The following is a 23,700-nucleotide window of genomic DNA, read 5'->3' as shown; positions in this document are numbered from 1 at the left end:
CGAATTTGGTGGTTCAAAAGGGTACTAATCAAGGGGTAAACTACATTAGTAGTATCCTAACATATAGGGGATCTCAAAACACTAATCAAATCAAGTCATCAAGATCCAAATTAGGAAACAAAAAGTTACCATAATTAGATCAATCATGGATCTTGAAGAATTCAAGATAGAAATCAAAGACAAGAACAATAGGAGAATGAATCATTGATTCAGGTAAAGGTATCATGAAAAGCATACTTAGATCTTCAAGAAAATAGACCTAAGAGCATAAATCTAAATAAGGAAACAAAACCTACCATATATGTAACTATCATGATTCATGAAGAAAACATGGTATGGTAGAAGAGAAACAACTAGAGATTGATAGATCATGGATCATGAAAAGAAAACACAGCAATTGACTACTAACATGATCAATATAGAAGATCCAAGGAGATCAGAATTCAAATCAAAAGTTAAACAAAGACTAGATCATGGTTTGATCATGATTCCTTCAAAAGCTTGCAATGATCATGGTTAAGATCATTGTTTTAGCCATTAATCCTTAGGAAGATCATGAGAGACAAGTCCGGAGATGTTTGCAACAGAGAATGCAGCATCTCCTCTACTGTCTCAACTCAAAAAGGAAAGAAAAACAGAGATGGAGGAGAAGAAGAGAGTGTAGACATACCTTTGATGCAAAAGGAAGAGTTTTGACGAAGATCCGTCAAGAAAATCACCAAGGATGCAAGGGAGATGACTTGCAGAGGTCTTTGGTTCGTTCCAAAGAGTTTGGAGGCAGCAAATACGAAGTAGACTCGAGATTGGACTTAAATAGAGCAAGCAAGACCTAATTGCCAAAGACAACACTCATTGGTCGAGTGGATTGGTCGACTGGTCCGATCGACCAATCGACCGACCAATGCAGACAACAATTCCAAAACAGGGAATTGAAGGCCGCGCGCCACAAAGGGACAAAAGAGCAAAAACCAAAAAAGAGGGTGGACAAAAAAAAAAAAAAAAATACTTAATAGGTAGAAATGCCTTCAAACCATGATAGAGAGCACTCAAAGTCCATCAACTAATCCGATCTTCATCAAGATTCAGTTTCCATAAATAGAACTCATCATCAACTCTCATGGATTCAAAGCCGGACAACAAGTCCTCCATTGGGATGGCCCAAAGCTGACTTCTTACTTTACTTGGTCACTTGGACCTACAAATAACAAGGTTTACGGGTCGAGGTTAGGGCGGGGGTGTCGGAGTAAAAGGGGGGGGGGAGGGGGGGTTTGGTGGTGGGGGCGCTGGTGGGCAAAAAACCCCAAGGGGGGCGGCGGGGCCACCATGGGGGGGGGGTGGCGCCGGTAAATTGGCGGATAGGGGGGGGGGGGGTGGGAAAAAAAAAAAGGGTAAAAATTGATTTGGGTTTGGTGGGTTGGCGCTTTTTTGGGGGGGGGGGAATTAGGGGGGTTCCATAATTTCAGCCGGAAAATCGACGATTTTCCGGCCAAACTGCAAATTTTTTTTTTCTTCCTTTCATTGTTCTGAGGTGTTGGATGTGAAATATTCATCCAGGAATTGCAAAAAGGGTTTGGATTCTATAATTCAATTGCTCGATTTCAAAAAGCTTCAGTCGTTCCTGCAGAAAACTGCCGTTGCTGATTGGAATCCGTTGTACGCAGTTTTACAAGTAGTTTTTTAATATGGATTTCTTGTTTCTTTTCTCGTGAAATTCTGGAAACCTGAATCGAAGATTAGATTAGAAAAATAGTGGCAAATGGGCTCCGGCTGGAATCAACGTGGCTGATGATAGCTGAGCTCCGTATTGGAATTTGGGTCTTGAAAGTGAAGGGAAGTAACGCTCGCTCCGCTGCTATTTTTGCCGGAGAAGAAGAAGAAAGAGAGAAAGAGAAAGAGACGATCAGAGGCTAACACCCAACTGACCCAACGAAGTGACGAATTGAACAAGTTTCTCGCCGAGATCTTCGGCGATTATTCGACATTTCGCTCGGTTCGCCGGGCGGCGAACTGAGCGAAACCATCGAAACATCGTTCCGTGGGGGCCACTGCCCACTGGAACTACCAATTAATACCCAAAATAAATAAACAAATAAAGGGATTAAGTTGGAACCACCTCACTCCAACACGAAACCTAAAGCAATGAAATGTGCAATTTCTAGAAAATTAGGTATAGAGATTTTCAGGGACTCCCTGAACATAACTATCTACCCGTTGCATGACAGCAGCAAGATTTGGTGCTATTTCTTTTTGTTTCATTCAACATTTTTTTGCTACACTGCTAGGAAACTGAAAATGCAATCAAACACAGAAATATTTGATAGGAGGATTTTGAAATTCAAAACAGCCCTTGTTGATCAGATTTAATTCGTAGATAATAGACCGAATCCTTGACAATGATCCGTTACCAGACCTGAAAAATCAAATTCAGTTAGGGCGGTTTACTGTAGAGTACAAATATTCCATTGATTTGAAAACTGAGAATAAATAGAATCTGGAACTAGAATGCTAGGATAACATTATCAAAACAGTAATTAAATTATTGAACTCATTCTGGTTTCCAATGTGTCATGATGGATTCTGGACAACTCCTCCCATGGATCCAGTCCAACCACCCGGAAAGAAAAGAAGAGTGTCAAGGGAGTGCCAGCCTTTGGCCAGTGGAAGAACTCCGATGCGCGCGGAAGTTAGAACTCAGCCTACCACAGAGCCTGAACAGAAAGGGGTTAAAAAGAAGATGACTCAAAGATCTCCCGGCCCCTAATCAATGTGAATTCTCGACCGAAGTCTGCCCACGATCACTCCTGGCTGGCCATGTGGTCATATGGCCAAGTGACATCTAGGATGTCCACATTATATTAGGGATGGGGACCAACGGATCATGTCCAATTTGAACTCAGCTCCTCAGCAAAAAAATCACAGACTAGCACCTGTTGACTTAGAGAGCAAATCCTTAAGGTACAGAAGATCATGTTCCCTTCTATCCCTCTCCATTTTTTAACGTTCTTTTGTCCTGGTCCGTTGTGCTAGGCAGATCATGTTCCCTTCTATCCCTCTCCATTTTTGAATCTGTTTTGTTGAACTCCTATATATAAGATATCTTGTGGCAAGTATTCAGTTATGAAGTTGACTGAGTGATCTGTCTTCCTCTCAAATTCTGTTTTTCTAATTTTTGCTATCATTTCATCCACAGAGTGCTATGGTGGATCACTACCTAAGTGAGAGGAAAAAGAAAAAGAGAGGGAGAGGAGGTTGAGTAATCATGGCAGCCAATAGTTTTTTAATCATCACAGTTGCTAACTCCCTTCTTAGTGGAAAAAGTACCAATTCTGTAGTGTGAAGATGAAGACTCTTTTCAAAGTGCAGGATCCGTGCAAGTTTGTAGAAGAAGTTTTGCTGATCTTGATGAAGTAGCAAAACAGAAGGAAACTTCAATTAAAGAAAATGCAAAAGCTCTACCAACTTCAACAAGCTAGTCATTAGGATATATTTTTAACAATCTTGATTGCAGAAACATCCAAGGAAGCATACTTGACTTTACAAAAGGAAACTCCAAGATCAAGACAAAGTTAACTTCTTTGAGCCTTTGTGAGATGACTAGGAAACCACATGTGAGAATTTGACCAAAAAAAATTGGATAGATTTTGTGGCTATTCCAACCACTGAAAGAGTGGAAACATTATAGGCTTAGTCATGTGTCAAATTTCACGCTCTAATTCAATTAGATACTCTACCATGTACATTGTGCATCTCTATGTATGCCAAATTGTCATTACAATATTCCAAAAAAAAGAGAGGTTATATTGGCTTACATTTAGAAGATATTTTGCATGAGAAATAATTGTAAGTTCTCAATTATACATTGTTGGAATTTGAAACTGGTTTTTAAGGCATGCGAATAAAAATATTTTATAATTTGCATAATGAAGGTTAGAGTTGATGTTATTCCCTAACAAGCACCTGATACGGATAAAATATGATCGAACTTGGTTCATATTTGGTTCGACCCTCGACTCCGGTTGGGACAAAGGGAATCGACTCACTTCCAAGAGAGCCGGGTCCATGAGACAGCTTGAGGAAGAAAACTTACTCAGTCACAAGCACACCCTAATCCGATACTTTCGGACTAGGTTAATTAACCTAGTGATGGCTAGCAGAATTCGGCGGCTGCCAGTCATCGCTATCATATGGATAACCATCAGATAACAGTCGGGTTATCCTAGGAGTCATCTACTAGTCCAAACTAGTAGAAGTCTATCACTCAACGGATCTATCAGTTAAAATTCAACGACTATCCGAAGAAGGCTCAAATACATCCAACGAAAAAGATTCGAAGGTATACTCTATATAAGACATCACCTACCCACAAGGTAGAGGACGGAAAAAAACACTCAGATGCTTAATATATGAATCGTATTCTTGTTATTCCTTAGCTTTGTGCTCAAGCAGAGCCGTTTCTGATTAAGTTCATCAACTGACTTAGCCTTCGGAGGTGGACTCCCGATCCCAACGGTCGGGCCACATCTGACGCTTTATTTTGCAGGTCATCCAAAGGAGATCTAAGGGCTGAGCAGATCTTGGACGCATCATTTGGCGCCTTCTATGGGAAACATTTCAGAAAGCTATGGTGACTAGATCAGCACTGCTGCTGCACAACGAGATGCTGGCATCCAAATTCCCAGAGTAAACAATCCGGATATTCCTCAGGGAAGTCAACCGCTCAAAGTAGATGGTGGTTAGGGAGGTAACAATCCTCCAGAGTCGCTCCAGTATCAACTGGATCAACTGAACCTCTAGATACTGGAGGTAAGTCAGGCACTCCGTGCATTGACCAGACAAGTGGTGATACCACAAGGCCCTGATCATCGTGATGTAGAAAGGTGCACATCACGGCGGGATCATATATTGATCGATGAACAGAATGTCGGTCAGAACTTCCGGGAAGGAGACCAAGTACCTAGGAGAACTGAGGATCTCCCTAGGCGCGGTAATCGGTTTGACGGACCACAAGGGAGTACTACCGATTCAAATACTAGGTTGGGTGCAGGAGTGCGAACTCACTCACCGACCAACAGACATATTGCTCGAGATAATGATTGTGTCGCTCGGGATAATGATCGTGTTGTTCCAGGGAATGATCATGTTGCTCGAGGGAATGATCGTGTCGATGGGAGCCGGTCCGCACATATTGGTCAACAATTGGCCAATATCAATCAAAAGCTCGGACAATTGGCAAAAGGGAGAATAATTGATGATATCTATTCAGTTATTCAAAAGACTCCATTTGCCGAGCCCATTGCCGGATATCAGTTTCCTCAAAATTTCCGTTTGCCAACTTTTTCCACGTTCGATAGCTCTGGAGATCCCACGGCCCACATCAGTTATTATCAGTAGACTATGGCAGTCACAAGTAATTCTGATGAAATCCTTTGTAGGGTCTTTGGTTCATCCTTGACAGGAGCAGCACAAAAATGGTTCTCGAACCTCCCATCAGGAAGGATCCTGGATTTCGATGAATTGGCACGCAAATTCATAGGATGATTCCAGAGTGGAATCCAGATCAAGAAGACCGAGGAAACCTTCTTTACCATTAGACAGGGAAAGAGTGAATCGATTCAGGAATACCTGAAAATATTCAACAGGGTTACAATGGAGAGAGAAAATTTAGATGAGCAAGTAGCTAAAACTGCTTTGTTCACTGGACTCACAAATAGACGACTCTTGGAGTTATTACTTCAAGATATGCCTACAACTTATGCTGAATTGGTACAGAGATGCCAAAAGCAGGCAAGAGTCACAGAAATCTTAGACGCACGCCAGGGGGACAATAAAGCCTCTGCGAAAGAGCAGAAGGCTCCTGAGAACAAATAGAAGCAGAAGCAAAATATTCGTGATCGAGTTGGAAAGCCTCATTAGACGTGGCGACAGAGATCTCCCGACAAAAGTGAGTATACTCCATTAAATACCCCTCGGGCTGATATTTAAACATTATCAAGAAACGAAATATCTTGAAGTGGCCTCCGAAACTTCCTACTAAACCTGGGGAGCAGGATTGAGAAAGGTATTGCCGTTTCTGCAAGGATTACGGTCATTATACCAATGATTGCAGACATTTAAAGGCAGATATTGAAAGATTTATCTCCCAAGGACATTTGTCCAATTTCGTCAACAGAAGACGAGAGGAACCACGTGATGCAGGTACCAAAAGGGACCGTTCGGTTAGTTCAGACCAACCGAAAGAGGCTCCTAAGTCTAAGAAGGGTAAGGAAGTGGTTGATGCTACTCGGTCACCGATCCTTACAATTTTTGGAGGTCCCGAGCCTGAATCACTTCGGAGGCTGAAAGCAAAATCCAAATTCTTTGGGACCAGAGAAACGTAGAAGAGTAAAAGGCCAAATGGTGAGGGTTCGATCACCTTTGGCAAAGAAGATGAAAGAGGCGTTTGTTTACCTCATGATGATGCCACAGTCATCAAGGTAGAGATTGCACGCCGAGAAGTACACAGGGTGTTAGTTGATACAAGGTTTGCTGCAGATCTTTTATCTTATGCAACTTATCAGAAACTTAAGGTGGATGAAGACTTGATGGAGCCATCATCCACGCATCTATATGGCTTTGCAGGATCATCTGCAATAGCGGAAGGATCGGTCCAGTTGGACCTGTCAATTGGAAGCTTCCCCAAAGAAGCTACCGTTTGGGTAAATTTCTTAGTGGTTCGAGAGCTCCCAGCTTACAATGTAATCTTTGGGAGACCATCCTTATCAAAGTTAGGTGCTATCGTTTCTACGAAACATCTAAAAATAAAATTCTCGACAGAAATAGGAATCGGTCAAGTTTCATCTGACCAGAGAATTTCTCGGCAATGTTATGTTGCATATCTAAAAGATAAGGAGGGCCCGAGGAAGGTGACGGTGTTACCAATTGAAGTACGAGATGATCGGGACTAGGCAGAAATGCAAAGGCCCGAGCCAGCAGAGAAACTGGAGAAAATTGAGTTGTATCCCGATGATGAGAAAAGAGTTACTTATATCGGGTCTGAGCAACTGGAAGAATTCAAAAGGGAGTTGAAGTCTTTTCTTCAACAAAATAGTGATGTGTTCGCGTGGTCTATAGATGACATGCCAGGAATCGATCGGCATGTTGCAGAGCACAAACTTTGGATAGATCCAAAGGTGAAACCAGTTATCCAGAAAAGAAGAAATTTCTCCATGGAAAAATACGAAGCCGTTCGGGGCGAAGTTGAAAAATTGAAAAGTTCTGGTTTTATCGAACCAATTGAATGCCCAATCTGGCTGGCCAACGTGGTGATGGTCAAAAAGGCAAACGAGAGGTGGAGGATGTGTACAAATTACACAGATCTCAACAAGGCTTGCCCTAAAGATTCTTACCGTTGCCCAGGATTGACTGTTGATAGATGCAACTGCAGGATATGAAACCTTGAGTTTCATGGATGCCTACTCAGGATATAACAGATCATCATGAACAAGGAGGACGAAAAGTTTACGGCTTTCATGATTGATTGTGAAAGTTTTTATTATAAAGTCATGCCGTTCGGCCTGAAGAATGCAGGGGCTACTTATCAGAGGGCCGTCAAATTTTTTTTCAAAGATTTGATCAGGAAAAACGTGGAGGCCTATGTTGATGATATGCTGGTAAAGAGCATTGCAAGGATGAAACATATTGATGATTTAACGGAGGTATTTTCAGTGTTGCGAAAATACCAAATGAAGCTGAATCCGGAGAAATGTGCCTTTGGAGTTTCTTCAGGCAAATTCTTGGGCTTCATGGTATCACAAAGAGGTATTAAGGCTAATCCTTCCAAAATATAGGCTTTAATTGATATGGAAGCCCCCAAAAGTGTTCGCGATGTGCAATGCTTAACAAGGAGAGTAGCCGCTTTGAATCGTTTCATCTCACTGTCAGGAGAAAAATGTCTACCTTTTTTCAAAGCACTCAAAGACTTGAGGGGCAGCAAGGAGGCAAAATGGACTGAGGAGTGTCAACAAGCTTTCGAAGAACTGAAGGAGACATTGGGAAGACCAACGCTATTATCTCGACCTGAGAAGGGAGAAATCTTGCAGCTATATTTAGCAGCATCCCTTTGGCAGTCAGTGCAGTACTCATTCGGGAAAAAGACAAGAAGCAGTGGCCAATTTATTATGTCAGCCACATACTACTTGATGCGGAGACACGGTATTCTTAGATTGAGAAACAAGCTCTAGCTCTTATGATAGCAGCTAGGAAACTACGGCCATATTTCCAGGCTCATTCCATCGAGGTATTTACTACTTTTCCCTTTAGTAAAGTTCTTAGTAAACCTGATTTGTCTGGAAGAATGGTGGCTTGGTCGGTTGAGCTCAGTGAGTTCCAAGTGAGCTTTAAGCCTCGCACGGCAATCAAAGCTCAGGCACTAGCCGACTTTGTAGTCGAGACAACCGCACCAATGAAAGACATTGCCGAACCCACTATCCTGACCGTTTGGGAGGTATATGGTTCGAGTAACAACCAGGGAGCAGGGGCTGGAATTCTCCTGAAAAGTCTGGCAGGATTCATTATTCGATATGCATTGAGATTTGCATTCAAAGCAAGTAATAACAAGGCAGAGTACGAAGCCCTAATAGCTGGACTTAGATTGTCAAAAGCATTGGCAATAGCAGATGTAACTATTTATAGTGATTCACAGCTTATTGTCAATCAAGTACAAGGGGAGTATGGTGTTAAAGAATCCCGGTTCAGAAATACCAAGAGATTGTGCAAGCATTGCAGAAAGAGTTTAGGAATCTGAAGTATGGCAGATTCCAAGAAAAGAAAATACAATGGCAGATGAGCTATCCCGATTAGCCAATGCCAAAGAAAAGAATTTAGACCCTTTGGTCTACATAGAAGAGACAACATTTCCAAGTTATCACGAGAAGGAAATTTCCTATATTGAAGCGGAGCGTTGCTGGATGGATCCAATAGTCAAATATCTGAGAGATGATAAACTACCAGAGGATCCGAAAGAGGCTAGATTAATCAAAGTGCGATCAGCGCGATTCTTTATGCAGGATGGAAGGCTGTACAGAAGATCTTATTTTGGACCCCTCCTGAGATGTTTGGGTCCCGAGGGATCAGAATCAGCTCTGGCTGAGGTGCATGAAGGAATTTTTGGTGCTCACATGGGCGGTCGAGCCCTGGCACACAAAATTCTGAGGCTTGGGTTGTATTGGCCTAAGCTCCAACAAGCTGCTATGGAATATGTTCGCCGGTGTAGCAATTGTCAAATCCATGCTACGGTATCTAAAGGCCCAGCTGAAACCATGACTTCGATTCTAGATCCCATCCCTTTTGCGATGTGGGGAATCCATATCATGGGCAAATTCACCAAGGCGTCAGGCGGAAGAGAGTATCTTATAGTAGCAATCGACTACTTCACCAAATGGGTCGAGGCTAGCGCCTTGGCAACCATCACTGAAAGAAAAGTGGAGGTTTGTGCTCGAGTCAATTATACATCAGTTCGGGATGCCAAAAATAATTGTGACAGATCAATGCACTCAATTCGACTGTCCAAAATTTGAGCAATTCTGCGGAACTTATTTGATTGAGCATCGTATGTTATCAGTGGCATACCCACAAAGCAATGGTCAAGTAGAGGTTACAAACCGAACGCTACTTGAGGGAATAAAGAGATGACTCAAAACTGACAAAGCATTGTGGGTCGAAGAATTGCAGAACGTACTATGGGCCTACTGAACTACGGTTCGGACACCTACAGGAGAATCTCCTTTTAAACTGGCCTACGGATCTGAAGCATTGGCACCTGTCGAAGTAATGGCTGGAACATTGCAGGATAGAGAGTTCGAAGAAAAAGCGAACGAACAAGGACTGCTAGATAGCCTTGATTTGTTGGATGAAGTTCGTGCAAAATCAATAGCATGAACTCAACATTATCAACGAAGGACAACATCACATTATAATACCCAAGTGAAGAATTATCGATACATAGCAGGAGACTTGGTATTGAGAAATACCTTAGCTTCAGATCCACGCCATCAAAGGAAATTGGACCCTTTATGGGAAGGACCATATATGGTTATTAAACCAGTCAGTTCGGGGGCTTACAAGCTGAAGAACATGACAACCCAGAAAGAATTGGATCGTTCGTGGAATGCCAGGCATTTGAAGAAATATTATCCTTGAAGACTATCATTTTCGTTCATGATGTAACAAATTTCAACTCAATCAATACAATTATCAGTTTTTCAACATACTGTCTTTTGATTGGGGGGCATCATACAACACTCAAGAACAGATCCAGTGGACAAAATCAAAAGGCATCGGTTTAAAACCCGAGTGAGTTCCTTCTCAGACTTATTGAATTTTTTCGAAAATTCTTAAGTAAAGGCATCGGTTTAAAACCCGAGTGAGTTCCTTCTACAAGGCATCGGTTTAAAACCCGAGAGTTCCTTCTACAAGGCATCGGTTTAAAACCCAAGTGAGTTCCTTCTCGGACTTAACGAATTTCTTCGGAAAACTCTAAGTGAAGGCATTGTTTTAAACAACTAAGACCTACTGCAAACAATGACTCAAGTGAGTGACAAATTCAAGGATGGAGTTAACTCTATATTCCTTTAAATGACCAGAAGGGGCCAACCTTTACATCAAATATACATATGAGATAACAAGTGTTGGGGTACAATCTTCATTCGGTCAAAAAGGGAAGTCATCATCGGCGATCATTAGGAATTCAAATAACTTTGTCAGAGGCAACACAGAGTCAAGAAGCAACACAGATTCAAGAAGAAGAAGAAGAACAGAGTCGGGAAAACATAGGTTAATAAAATCCTATGCAATTCCATACTCTTTATCCAGCTTGACCGGGAGAAGTCTGATCTTTGATCAAACCTGCGTTCAAGGCAAGCTCTTCATAGCTGAATTATTTCAGAGGAGAATAGGGAAGAGAATCGTCGAGATGATGCATTATGTCCGGATCTGGAGGTAGAAGGTCTGTCGCATCCTTGGACCAGGGAGGAAGAGGAAGTCCCAGCTTTGCAAATACTTCAGGATGACAGTTGGCGCGGTGGGGAGTCATGTTGAAATAAGGATTTCTCCCTAATGTCGATTCCCATACTTCGTTTTCGCCATCTCGGTATGCCTGCAAGTTATAAGCGTTCAGCATATCAACAGAATGCTTACTATGCAAATACTTGAAGATGCAAGCCCTGCGAACATCAGTTGGGAGGGACTTAGGCAAAGGGATAACAGCTTGCCTTTGGGGTAACGCTTCAGACCCTTTCGCCCTTGACTTCCCTACTTCCCTTTCTAGCCAATGGATCTTCTCCCTGGCGTCATCCAAATCCAAACGAAGACGTTTGATCTCGGAATTCTTCTCTTGTGCAATCTCCCAAGCTCGGTTTCCAAGACGAGCAATCTCAGCGTCTTTGGCTTTGGAGTCTTCCCGAAGCCTGGAAACTTCATCACTCAGTCTACTGAGTCTAGAGGCTGCTTCCACTTGGTTGTGGAAGTTACTAGTGAGACTCCTGCAAATAACTTCAGAGTTAGTCAAGAGCAAAAGAAAAATCTTCGGAACAAAATGTAATGAAGAAAAACTTACATCTCCAGAGATTTCATGAAATCTCTGTCTAGAATTGTGGAAAGGGCTTTGTTCTTGGGAGGCATCTAAATAGCAGTGCACCATTCCAAGTCAAACCTCTTCAACGACCAAGAAGGATAATATACATCATCAGCCAACCTAGGGCACTTCCTAGTGGCAAAATCCTCCGGCTCCAAGGAAGGAGCGGAGGAGGATGCCAAACAAGCACTAGAGTTGGAAATAGAAGCGGCACTAGCAGGGACCGCATCTTCCTCAAATACCCGAAGGGTCTTCATCATGGAAGACCGAACGATATCTTCGGCAGGGGCATCATCAGTACAAGCAACGACGGAGGGAGCCACGTCCTCCTTTGAAGACAAAACGGTTTCTTCAGGCAGAGGGAGCGTAGGAGAAACATCAGCAAAAACTGTGGGAATCTGATCGGAAGATTCACCAACAGCAGTCTCCTCACTTTTAGAAGATTCACCAGTGGCAATCACCTCAGAGGGAGCAAACTTCGTTGGTATTGGGGCAGTTTTCTTGCAGGAATTTGCCCTAATAAAGTCCAAGTTAATTCTGGGAGGCACTGCAAATACAAAAAAAGCGGTGTCAGTATGAGAATCCAACAACATACAGAAAAAACCCTAGATCTCAGTTGAACATGAACCATTCAGAACTTCCGTTAAGTAAACCCCAAGTATGAATACTGTGGAAATTACTCAGGGAGAAGAGGAGATTCGTGACATGGACAGAGAGCGAAAGACTTATTGGTCTAGATTCTGATCGAAGATATTGTTGGAAGACAAGAGTACGGATACAGCAAAGGAAGACGGAATGTCGTTTTGCAAATCTATCAGACAGAAATAACTTGCAGATAGCAAGAGATATCCTTAAAGGAGTTTAAATAGCCTCAAGGAGAGATGCGATGGTTGAAAGCCCAAGATAATCAAGGGACAGGATGGAAGGAACGCTTCAAATTCCTGAAAGTGCAGGATCAACGGTCAAGGGATAACGGCACTTCAAATTCGACAGTTGAACGTTGAACTAGGTTTCCAAGTGGAACGGTATGCACCTGATATGAGGATACAACCAAATACCAACCGTCGCACCAGTATTAAATAATAGGGTATTTCCAATTCCTTGGGAAAGGCAATTGGTATAAAAATACGAAGGAGACGTTTGGACTTCGTCATAAATAAAGGAGCCATTGGGAGATAAAGGTTCAGATGGCACAACAAGCTCAGAGGCCAAACATGCCTCTCCCGAACGTATCTTCATAATATCCCGAACATTATCTCCTGTTAAGGTACAAGTTAATCTATGTGATAACTTATATCATTCATATATTGTTCTTAAGACAATTTGTTTTTATATGAGATGAGGAAGTATTAAGGCAATCATTGGAAGAGTTCGAGAAAACAAAGACTGATTTCCATTTCTATTAAAATTGTGGAGGGCCAACCCTTACAAAAGGAAAAAGAAAGTAAAGAGATGGTTTCCTATGATTCTTCCTCATTGTCGACCGAAGGATCTTTATCGAGATCTTCCTCCGAGGCATGCTATTGAGGTTCTTCGGGAAGAGGCGGCAAGTCAGAAGATACTCCTCGATATTCAGATCCACTGGAATAGGATCTTCCTCTTCCAAAACCCAGTCAGGGAAAGACAACTTGAGCTTCCCAAAGATTTCCTTGTGACACACCTCTCGGAAGGGAGTCATGTCAAAGGAAGGATTAGATTCAAGGATCTTTTCCCAGACATCATTTTGCCCTGCTCGGTAAGCTTGAAGGTTGATGGAGCCCAACAGTTTAGTGAAGGGGACGTTGTTCAGATACTTCCGAATGCAGTCCCTCCGAAGATCTGGTCTAATATGTTCGGGCTTGCTAGGAACTGCCATTTTCAACAAGCGCTCATTATCCAAGGACTTAAACTCGAGGCTCTCGCCAAAAGCAATAGCCTCATTTTTATGCTTCTTGGCCTCACGTTCGGCAGCATTAGCACGAGCAATTGACGAGTCAAGTTCCTTTTTCAAGGAATTCATCTCATCATGCTTCTCCTTCAACTCTTCGGCTACTTTCTTCAGCCGGTCCACCTCAGAAATGGCCTTCGCCAAATTCTCTTCACAGGCCTGCAGCAAGGAGCCATTGCGACCAACTCAGCTCAATGCCTCCATGTGTTGATAAAAGCTCAACACAACATCCCTGGAAGGACGGGAAGATTATCAGAGATCTCATGAGAGATTACAAAACAATTTAGCAAAAGATCAAGAAAAATAATACCTTGTGGAATGATGAACAAGAACGTCATCCTCTAGGGCTTCAAAGGCTTGACGATCGGAAGGTAAAAGACCGAGAGAGTTCCATTCAGCAGGCTTCTCGGGATCCTATGTTGCCCTATCTGTCCGCGTCAGCATCCATTGAGGCACGAAGATCTCCTCAGAATCTTTATTCTTTTTTGGATTTCTTCGAGGCGGAAGCGGAGTCGTGCTTCCTTTTAGTTCGAGCAGGAGAGGGGATATCTACCTCTTCCACCATTGGTTTTTTCCCTCTCCTAGAAGCCTCAACCACTGGCCTCAAGTTCCTGATACCCTTGTAGGAAGGGTCTGGAGGTGGTGCAGAAGCTACCTATTCTGCAGTCAAGGCTCGAGGGCACCGTTGTTCAGCAGTCACAACAACCCTAGCAGCCTTTACCCGAAGACTTTCGGGATTCATTCTTGGAGGCACTGTAAAGAAAGACAAAAGTTAGAGTTGAAAGAATTCACAGTATTTTCAGGAAAGTGATATGTGGCAGTTAGAAAGCTCACGTTGAGCCAACCCTGAGTATTGAAGGATGGAGTTGTATTCCATCTCATATCCATGTATCTCTTGATACCATGGAATTGACTTGATCTTCCCAACGGCCGTTTTGTCTTCTTTGGATAATGGAAGGACCCAGCTACCCTCAGAGTATGAAGTGTACTACTTCCAGACGGTCGGGAAGTTAAGATCCGATTGAGGCGCTCGGCAGAAAAAATACCGCTTGCGCCATCCTTTATGATTGGAAGGGCAAGTTCTTTTGGCAAGAATGCTACCCGTCCAGTCAAGCTCCACTTTATTGCGCTTAGAAAGCACAACCCAACTGGGAGGATGGGAAATAGAAAGAACATGAAAATGTACAAAAAGAAGAAGAGAAGGTGTGATGCCAAGTTCAAAGCATAAACCCAAGAAGCCGACGATAAGACGCCAGCTATTGGGAAGAAATATTCCAAGACAAATGTCCCAATGATTCAGAATGGCTGCAAACAAAGGATTGAAGAAGGGAAAGCGAACCCTCTTTCCAGTGTATCAATATACAGGGAATATTTGCCCGGAAGGGTCGAATCGACTCTCTCATCAAAATTGGGAGCCCTAAGATGGTACGAAGAAGGAAAGTCAAAACCCTGGACGGCTAAAGGAAGGTTTTCCTCGTTATAGGAGGAAGCAACAGAATCAGGTCCACCGGCGGATTTGGTAGGTTGTCTTGACTGCCCAGAAGATTCGACAGTCACAGATGGTCCAGGCTCAGGAAGGGCAGAAGAAGTCTCAGCTTTTTCTTCTACTCTTCTCTGTTGGCTGACTTCTACGACTATTGCTATTCGACTGCTCAAAGGAGACAGAAACAAAGACCTCATCACCACTATCGCCTTTACCGGCGCTAGGCACACGGGAAGTCTCAGAAGAAACCCTATTATCTTCCATTACTGAAAGGTCTGATTATGGTTTCTAGAGAAAAATAAACCTGGAGACGAAAGTAAACTTTGCAAGGGAGTCAGTAAACTTACTGAATCACTGAGGCAGAAAGCTCGAGAGCGGGAGGATCGTGAAGGCGCGAAGAAGACGACGATGTTTCAAAAACCTAGACAAGGAGAATGAAACCTACGAAGACAACGAACCGCTCTGAAGCACCCGCACGAGTGTTCGAGGACGTGTACGATCAAGATGAATTCGGCATCAACGATCGAGATTTGAAGACGGTTCGAAAGTTTGAACTCACGAATCCAAAGCAGGTGTTCAGAATTCGTCGTTTTGGATTGCGTGAGCAACGATAGTTTCAGCTACGAAAGGACGCGTGGCGTCACCCTCACAATGCTCGAGGAAAAAGCGACACAACCGCATTAAATGTGAAATGACATTTAAATGGGTTGAGAATTACGCAAGGCTATTGTTCAACGAAGAACCCAGTTAAAAACCAAGCCCTTGGGATCGACCAAACGCTTGGTCTGGGGGGCTCGTGATACGGATAAAATATTATCGAACTTGGTTCATTCTTGGTTCAACCCTCAACTCCGGTCGGGACGAAGGGAATCGACTCGCTTCCGAGCGAGCCGGGTCCATGAGACAGCTAGGAAGAAAACTTACTTAGTCACAAGCACGCCCTAATCCGATACTTTCGGACTAGGTTAATTAACCTAGTGATAGCTAGCAGAATTCGGTGGCTGCCAGTCATCGCTATCATATGGATAACCATCAGATAACAGTCGGGTTATCCTAGGAGTCATCTACTAGTCCAAACTAGTAGAAGTCTATCACTCAACGGATCTATCAGTTAAGATCCAATGACTATCCGAAGAAGGCTCAAATACATCCAACAGAGAAGATTCGATGGTACACTATATATTTGGTTGGTTCAAATACTATCGAAATAAAAAATTCACCAAAATTGAATTTGGCTTTTTGGAAACCAATTTTTTTTTTAATTAAAAAAAATCTTATACCAGCGTTTTGTAAATGCCAGCATATGTCACATAGAAACATAGAAAACACCGGAAAAAACAACGTTGAAGTCTATGGCGGCGTTTTATAGACGCCGCAACAATTGACTTTTACGGGCTTTTAACGCCGTTTTTAAAAAAGTGCTTTTTCCGGCGTTTTTAAAATGCCGGGAAAAGTTTACAGCCGCACTTTTAGACTTAAGGCGGCGTTTTGAAAATGCCGCCGTAGGCCCTTTTTCTTGTAGTGTAATGAAAGTTAGAGTTGATGTTATTCCCTAATAAGCACCTAAATAGCCAATAAATGTCGTTTGGAAAATGAGTTTGAGTGGATAACCAATAAGTTTGAAGGGAAAAGACATGGTTAGCTAAGCCATATCCTTTGGAGATAACCCTTAGTAGGTGTCTCTTCTTCTTCTTTATAAATAGAAGTCTTGATCCTAAATTGCTCTAGCAACAATCCTACAACAATCTTAGTGTTTTGATTTTCGATTAAAAAAATTATGTTTATTAAAATAAAAATTTTGTAAAATTTATGTTAGAGGACTTACTAATATTTGGCATCAAAGTTGAGTACCTTGTCCCACATGGACCACGTTTAACATTAGCATATTCCACGGGCTTAAGTTGTTGGGCATTAGCTGGATTGAATGTATAGGACAGTGTATTTAAGCATATCCTTTGTAGAATTACTTATCTAAACATCGCTTGTGTCGTTCTAACATACACATATATATATGCTCCCACATCTGACTAGGGAGTCGGCTAATCTGGCGACTACCCTAGAAATATTAAGAAATTCCACTCCTTGCTTAAATTGTTACCCATATATTGGAAAGAACTGTAAAGCCCCATAATCGATCAAATTACTAGGGAGAAAAGGATGTTAAAGACTTCAACACAAGGAGAATTCGTGAGGCGCTTATAGTCTTACCTCAACGATTTTTGCTCAAAAGTTCTTTCGACTTTTCTAGTCACAAGTGAGCTCAAGCATGTCCCATCTGATTTTTGTTTTTCTTCTTAATGAAACAAAGAGTCCCACCTCTTCTTGAATACTACTTGAACTTGACAAAGAGTCACCCCTCAAACACCTTGTCGCCTAAAAAAAAACCCACCAGTTCTTAAATTGTAGGTGAGCTTGATTATGTCCCAAATGGATTTGTTTTTCCTTTTCAAATGGGAAACCTTCTAATATCAGAGCCAGGTTTCGATCCTGGGACCTGTGGGTTATGGGCCCACCACGCTTCCGCTGCGCCACTCTGATTGTTGAATGTAATATTACATTAATTTTATATCATTATCAAAATGATGTTTCATTGTTTCTATAAATTTTGTTATCAATGCTTCATGCAGTTGGCCATGATAATATAAATTCTTCCATGTCAAAAAAATTCTCTAATAGGTTAAAACAAGGGAATACTTATCATTCCACATTCTCGAAGTAGAAACGAACTTATGGTTCAAACATGGGAACCACATCCATAGTTGCAAAAAATGGTATAGGGTTCGAATGATATAAAATACCTCAGTGGAATGTCAAAATTATTAAAATAAGTACTAAAAACACACTAGATGTGAATCATATTTTAAAGAAAAAAGGGTGAGAAGGACGGGGCATTGAATTGAATATATTTGTAATAACCATTTTTGTTTTGAACAAATAGATCACAACTTTGCTAAATAAAATATTTAATAGACAATCTAGTAAACATTTAATTGATTATTTTGAAAATCATTTGCACCTGTAGCTTTGATTGCCTCAATGGTGGAAAGTCAAATCTCCTTCCTTAGAGGCCAAGGGTCAAATACTGGTACCTGGAAACCCATCATAAACCATAAGAAGAGGTACTCTAAAATACCTCAATTTTCCTGAGTGTTCATGATTCTAGCTTACATTTAATTTTATGTTAACATCATTAGTTACAATTATATCGTAGTGACAAGTGTCAAAATTCTCATTTAACCACCTCAATTTTATATTTTTATGTTCTAATGGTCTCAGCATTTTTTTGGACAAATTGAGTTTTGAATTCCTAGGTTTGTTTTCTGGTGCTCTTATGGGTTCCTCCCTCTCTCAATGAGAAAACTTAAAAAATAAAAAAATAGGGGTTTTCACAAGGCTTGTATTGATCAAGTATTTAACAATATAATTCTCATTTAACCACCTCAATTTTATATTTTTATGTTCTAATGGTCTCAGCATTTTTTTGGACAAATTGAGTTTTGAATTCCTAGGTTTGTTTTCTGGTGCTCTTATGGGTTCCTCCCTCTCTCAATGAGAAAACTTAAAAAATAAAAAAATAGGAGTTTTCACAAGGCTTGTATTGATCAAGTATTTAACAATATAATTTTTTTGTTCAAGGAACATGAATGTTTATCTGAATAAATAAGTTACGAGATAATTGCATTTTTTCAGGTCAAGTACCAATAAGGCAATAACTATTCTATTTTTTTTTTTTTTTTTTTTTCTTGGTATGAGGTACCATTAGCTTTGGTTGCTTTAATGGTCAAAAGCTTGTAATGCTCCCTGGAATGAACTGTTCTAATAGTTGTACAAACGGTTTTCCATAGGTTCTCTTCAGAAGGTATTAAAATACCTCAATTTTTTTATTGAGCAAAATGGATCACTGATACAGTGTTATACCAAGTTTAAGTCTTTAGATGAGTTCGACCATGTCCTATCTGAAATTTTTGTCCATTTTTCGGATGAAATAGAGAATCGCACCACTTCTCAAATCCCAGGTGAGCTTGACCATGTACAACCTCGAATTTTTTTTTCTTTTTTTGGGATGAAACATACTCCCACCTCTTTTAAGTCCTACGTTAGCACAAAGATGCCCCATCTGAAATTTTTCCTCTTTTAGATGAAAAATAGTCTCCCACCACCAAAGACGTTCAGGTAGGTCCAAGCTTCAATGGATTCAATCAATGAAATCTTCAAGGCAGCATTAGATGATAATCAGAACATGTTGAAGTCACTCCATTAACAGAAGAACGAATGGTTAGTTCATGGCATAAGCAGCAGAAAGTCACTCCACACCACAAAGGAAGAGATGACAAGAAACAGGAAAAGAGAACAAAGTCGTGACAACAAGAGCTCTGATGCCATATAACAATATCAGGGAACTATAATAAGGTAATTCAATGCTCTCAAATTCAGTTCACTTTCATAATACAAACCATGCACACACTACTAAGACATCAATGTCACAAGGAGAATGAGAATGTAAGATTTACCTCTTTATTAGACCGATCAGCTTTGATAGAGCAGACAAGGAAGACAGAAAAAAATGTATGAACAGTTAAGGTCCACTCAAGTTTATCCAAGATCGTCTTCTCCATTCTCAATAGTTGTTCTCAAGTATATGTTTTGTCTGAAATGCAGATAAAGTCCCTGACCTAGTGACCTGCAAAATCATAAGTACCCGACAACCCAAGGTTACATATGATCAACGAGGGAAAAAAAAAGCTTTTATGTCTATGAAAGTGATCGTCAAAAGTGGAAGGTGTTTACTTCCCCAAAAAGGCGTAATCTCTGTCTCCTCCTCCTTTGTATTTGACCTTCAAACAACTCTGGAGTCTAGACACCTCACTTGAATAGCAGAACATGGAAGTTTTTCCATCTTCACAATAATTTCTGCTTGAGCCCTTGATCTTCTTTGAGTGGTGATGCTCTGTCTGAAAGGTCTCCTTTGATCAATGGTAATCCTGCATCTGAAGTACCGTACTCATGTTCCCATACTGAGTTCCTTCAATAATTATTCCTTGTCCCAGTTCTCATATTTTGTGGCCAATCAAAACCCAAACTCCATTTTGAGCAGGTCATTTGGGATTTCATGGAATTAAAACCAGAAATCAAAATGGGTGAAGGTCCACTACTGGGTCCTCTTTAGGCATCAAGCATCAACAGATTTCCTTAAACTGCTCATGGTGACTCCTCTACCAAGTGAAACATGTTATGGGGGTGGCAAAGTAGAACATGTATTGATCACACTGCATAGGTATGATCTCAAGTCTAAACCAGTTTGACTGTATTCCATACAATTGATAACGCATAGGAATCATTTTTGTAGAACGTCACTTTTGTTAGAAAAATATAAATTTGATAAAAAGGTCTGATGAAGGTCCTTCAAGAACATCCTCACCCTCACGCTCTGCTCGTAAATCTCTTTTTAGTTCGTTCTCCAGTCCAAGCCTTTGGTCGAAAATTAGGAAAGATTGGGCCGGTTGTTTTTCCTATTTCTAACAACAAACAGTCTCTTACTAACAAAAAAAAATGTAAAGAAATGATTTGTACAATAATGTCAAAGAACCAAATTGTTAACAACCTTAAACACTAAAGACTTGATCTTATATTCAAGTCCTTAAGTATGGGCAAAAGCTGCCTACATTGACCATTTCTAACTCTGCTGAGTTTTATGTGCTAAATACAACCTTTTAATTAAAATGGGGATGACTTTCTCCTTATAGTTCATCTGTCTCGTGAGTTTAAGTTGTTCCCAATGAAAGCTTTCACATAAGTGTGCTAGGGACATCAAAGCTTAATTTGGAGGCTGAACCAAACAATTATTTGAAACCAGATTAAACAATTAATCTGTTGATTTAGGTTAAGTGATCATTGGGATTCTGTAAAAACTTGTAAAATGAACCCAACCATAAGATATGGAACTTGACCCCTACTACCATCACAAACTTCACAAAGTCCATTTCAGGTCCCCACAAAAATGTCAGGAGTGGGAAACTTCTAAGAACTAGTACAAGAATTCAAGACACACATAACAATTTCATTTCATTTTTTTGTGATGAAATCTAAACTCAAATTATATTGATAATCTTTTTTTCTCTATATATTCCTCAAAACTCATGCTGTTTCAAACTACCTTACACCCTCATCAAATATTCTTAGAAACATTATAGAGGAATTACAACATTTTTTGGCAATATGTAATATAGTTGTATATACACTTCAGCTACTGTTTACTGTTTCTTTGAATCCAAAACTATTAGAATTGCCATAGTGAACCAGAAAAATCATTCAATTTGTCTTTCATAAATAAAATAAACTCTGACATATTTGTTGAGCGGCTGTTCAATTTCAGAGGAGCCAAATGATTGGATATCGAAGAAGATAGCCTGGTTGAAAGATTAACCAGACCATTATACATTGACATCTCCAAAAAGCTAACAAACAAACAAACAAAAAAAAAAATAAAAAAAATCAAAGAAAACCCATAAATACCCAAGAAATCTAATAAGAAAAAAAATTTCAAGAAAAGTAATAGAATCTAAAACTAATAAAAATCACCAATGATTTTAATTTATTCTAAAAAATTTTTATGGAGACTAAATGATAAAATAAGAAATGATCATATTAGAGTTGGTTTGGGAGTTGATCCAATAAGTGATAAGCTTCGAGAAATTCGTTTGAGATGGTACAACGATGTTCAACGTAGACCAATAAATTCCCCTATATGGAGAAGTGATATAGTCCAGATTGAAGAGACTAAAAGTGTTAGGGGTACACCTAAGATAACCTGAAGAGAAGTTGTGAGAAATGATATGCAAAACTTATACCTTATATATGGTGTGACCAAATTGATTAGAAGGCAAGAATCCATGTAGCCGATCTCATTTAATTGGGATAAGGCTGCTTGTTTGGTTATAATGGTTACCTCATTCAATTTTTATTATTCCATTTACTCGATAAGAAATTCTTTCAAAAAGAGTTTGTATTTTAAATACTTACTGAAAAACTACAAGAACTCTGTTCGTCTAGATTCCTCTTCGTTTGTTCCTCTGCATATTTTTTGTGATTCCTTCTGTTTGTTCCTCTGTATATTGTTCGTGATTCCTTCTGTTTGTTCCTCTGCATACTATTTGTGATTCCTTGTTCTTTCGATTCTCTCTAGATGTTCTCTCTCACCATCTTGTCCCATGTCGAGAGGCACGTAAGCCTTACGAGTTTTTAGTTGAGAGTTTTTGAAAATTCTAAGATTCCTTTCATTGGCACATCTGCCTTCCAATTCTTTCTGATAACTAAATTCATAAAAAGAAGGGTTCTTAGGAACAATGAACTTTGTTAGTTTACTCCAACATCTCACTTTTTTTGAAGTGTGCAAAAGAATCATAATCAGCCCATTTGTATCTCCTAAAAAAATTTAGAAGTCTGCCAACACAAAAAAGAGAAAAGACTTATCTCGAATTACGAAGGGTCCACTGCTTAATTGATATGGTTGATCCATAGATATATATTTTTTTAAATAAAACTTTAGCTCATCAAATTCTACTACAAAATGTGAAGTATTTATATTTTATTTATAATTAGCGAAAAACTTACGAATTGCATGTAGCTCAAAATTTCATGACCCAACACTACTCATTGAAAAGTCATGCATAAAATATGCATGACAAAAGTTATAACTAATTCGCAACCCTACTTAGATGAACTATGTGATTTCTATAATTGGTTATTTACCAAATTCTTTTTTGGGAAATTTTCATCTGGACCACCTGAGGTTCGGTCTAATTTCATTTTTAGTTTAAAAAAACTGAGACTTTGCATCTGCCTCCCCTGTACTGTAGTAAAAGTCGATTTAATGACAAATTATCAGTTATATGACGAATTTGTCCTTATTCTTTTCTTTTTTAATTTTTTTTTTTATTTTTACATTTTAAGGGATTAAAGTTTATTAATTTACAAAATCAAACCCTTCTTTATTACCCAATCCTCAAATCCCTGGTTTTACCAATTCTAAATCCTTATTTTCCAAATCCTAGTTGAAGATTAGGAAATGAAAGTTAATGGGTGAAACGTAATCTCCAACTCGTGAGCAAATGTTTATTACAAGAATGTGCAAGATTTTCTAAATTGTACAATCAAGAGTACAAAATATTTACATGATTCCATTACCCTTTACCTGGTTCCAGGCAAATGGAAGCTAGCAACAATGTTTACAATGAAAAATCCATACAAGAAGATTCTGGATCTTTGTTTGCTCAAAGGTTGGCCTGCTTTAGGAAAACATCGGGATGGAACTTCTGGGCAGCTGTGAGACTACCCTTAATCTTCATGATTCCTCTGCATTTCATCCAGAAAATGAAATTAGAAATCATAGAACAAAAGACTACTTCACAAATAAACATTGCAATTGAGAAACTTGTGTAAGATTATACCTCATGAAAGCCACCTGGGGTTTCATCTTCCCTGTCGCAATCTTGACAAAATCGACATCTTTGAAAGAAAATGTAGCATCAGGTTTGCCTTCATAAGGACCTGAATTTTGAGGACGAAACCATCAGATTGAAAAATCTTAAACGATTGCATCGCAAAGCACAAGGTTTGCTCAAGAAATTCTCAGAAGATTTTTGAGGTCAACGATATAGATTTCCTCATCAGTTCCAATTTTCT

The 23,700-nt window shown here is 40.1% G+C and overlaps 1 non-coding gene across 1 annotated transcript; it reads right to left on the bottom strand.

Annotated features, from left to right (window-relative positions):
- Positions 1 to 17,484: 17,484 nt before the first annotated feature.
- On the bottom strand, positions 17,485 to 17,556 carry TRNAM-CAU (transfer RNA methionine (anticodon CAU)). Its single transcript has one exon. It is a non-coding gene; the product is annotated as a tRNA-Met (tRNA).
- Between the last annotated feature and the right edge of the window lie 6,144 nt (positions 17,557 to 23,700).

Source organism: Hakea prostrata, chromosome 2 (genome assembly GCF_041222555.1).
Source record: "Hakea prostrata isolate BN-2017 chromosome 2, UWA_Hpros_2, whole genome shotgun sequence".
Taxonomy (NCBI): Eukaryota; Viridiplantae; Streptophyta; class Magnoliopsida; order Proteales; family Proteaceae; genus Hakea; species Hakea prostrata.
Note: the sequence above shows the minus strand (reverse complement) of the source record. Positions and strands in the feature narration are given on the sequence as shown.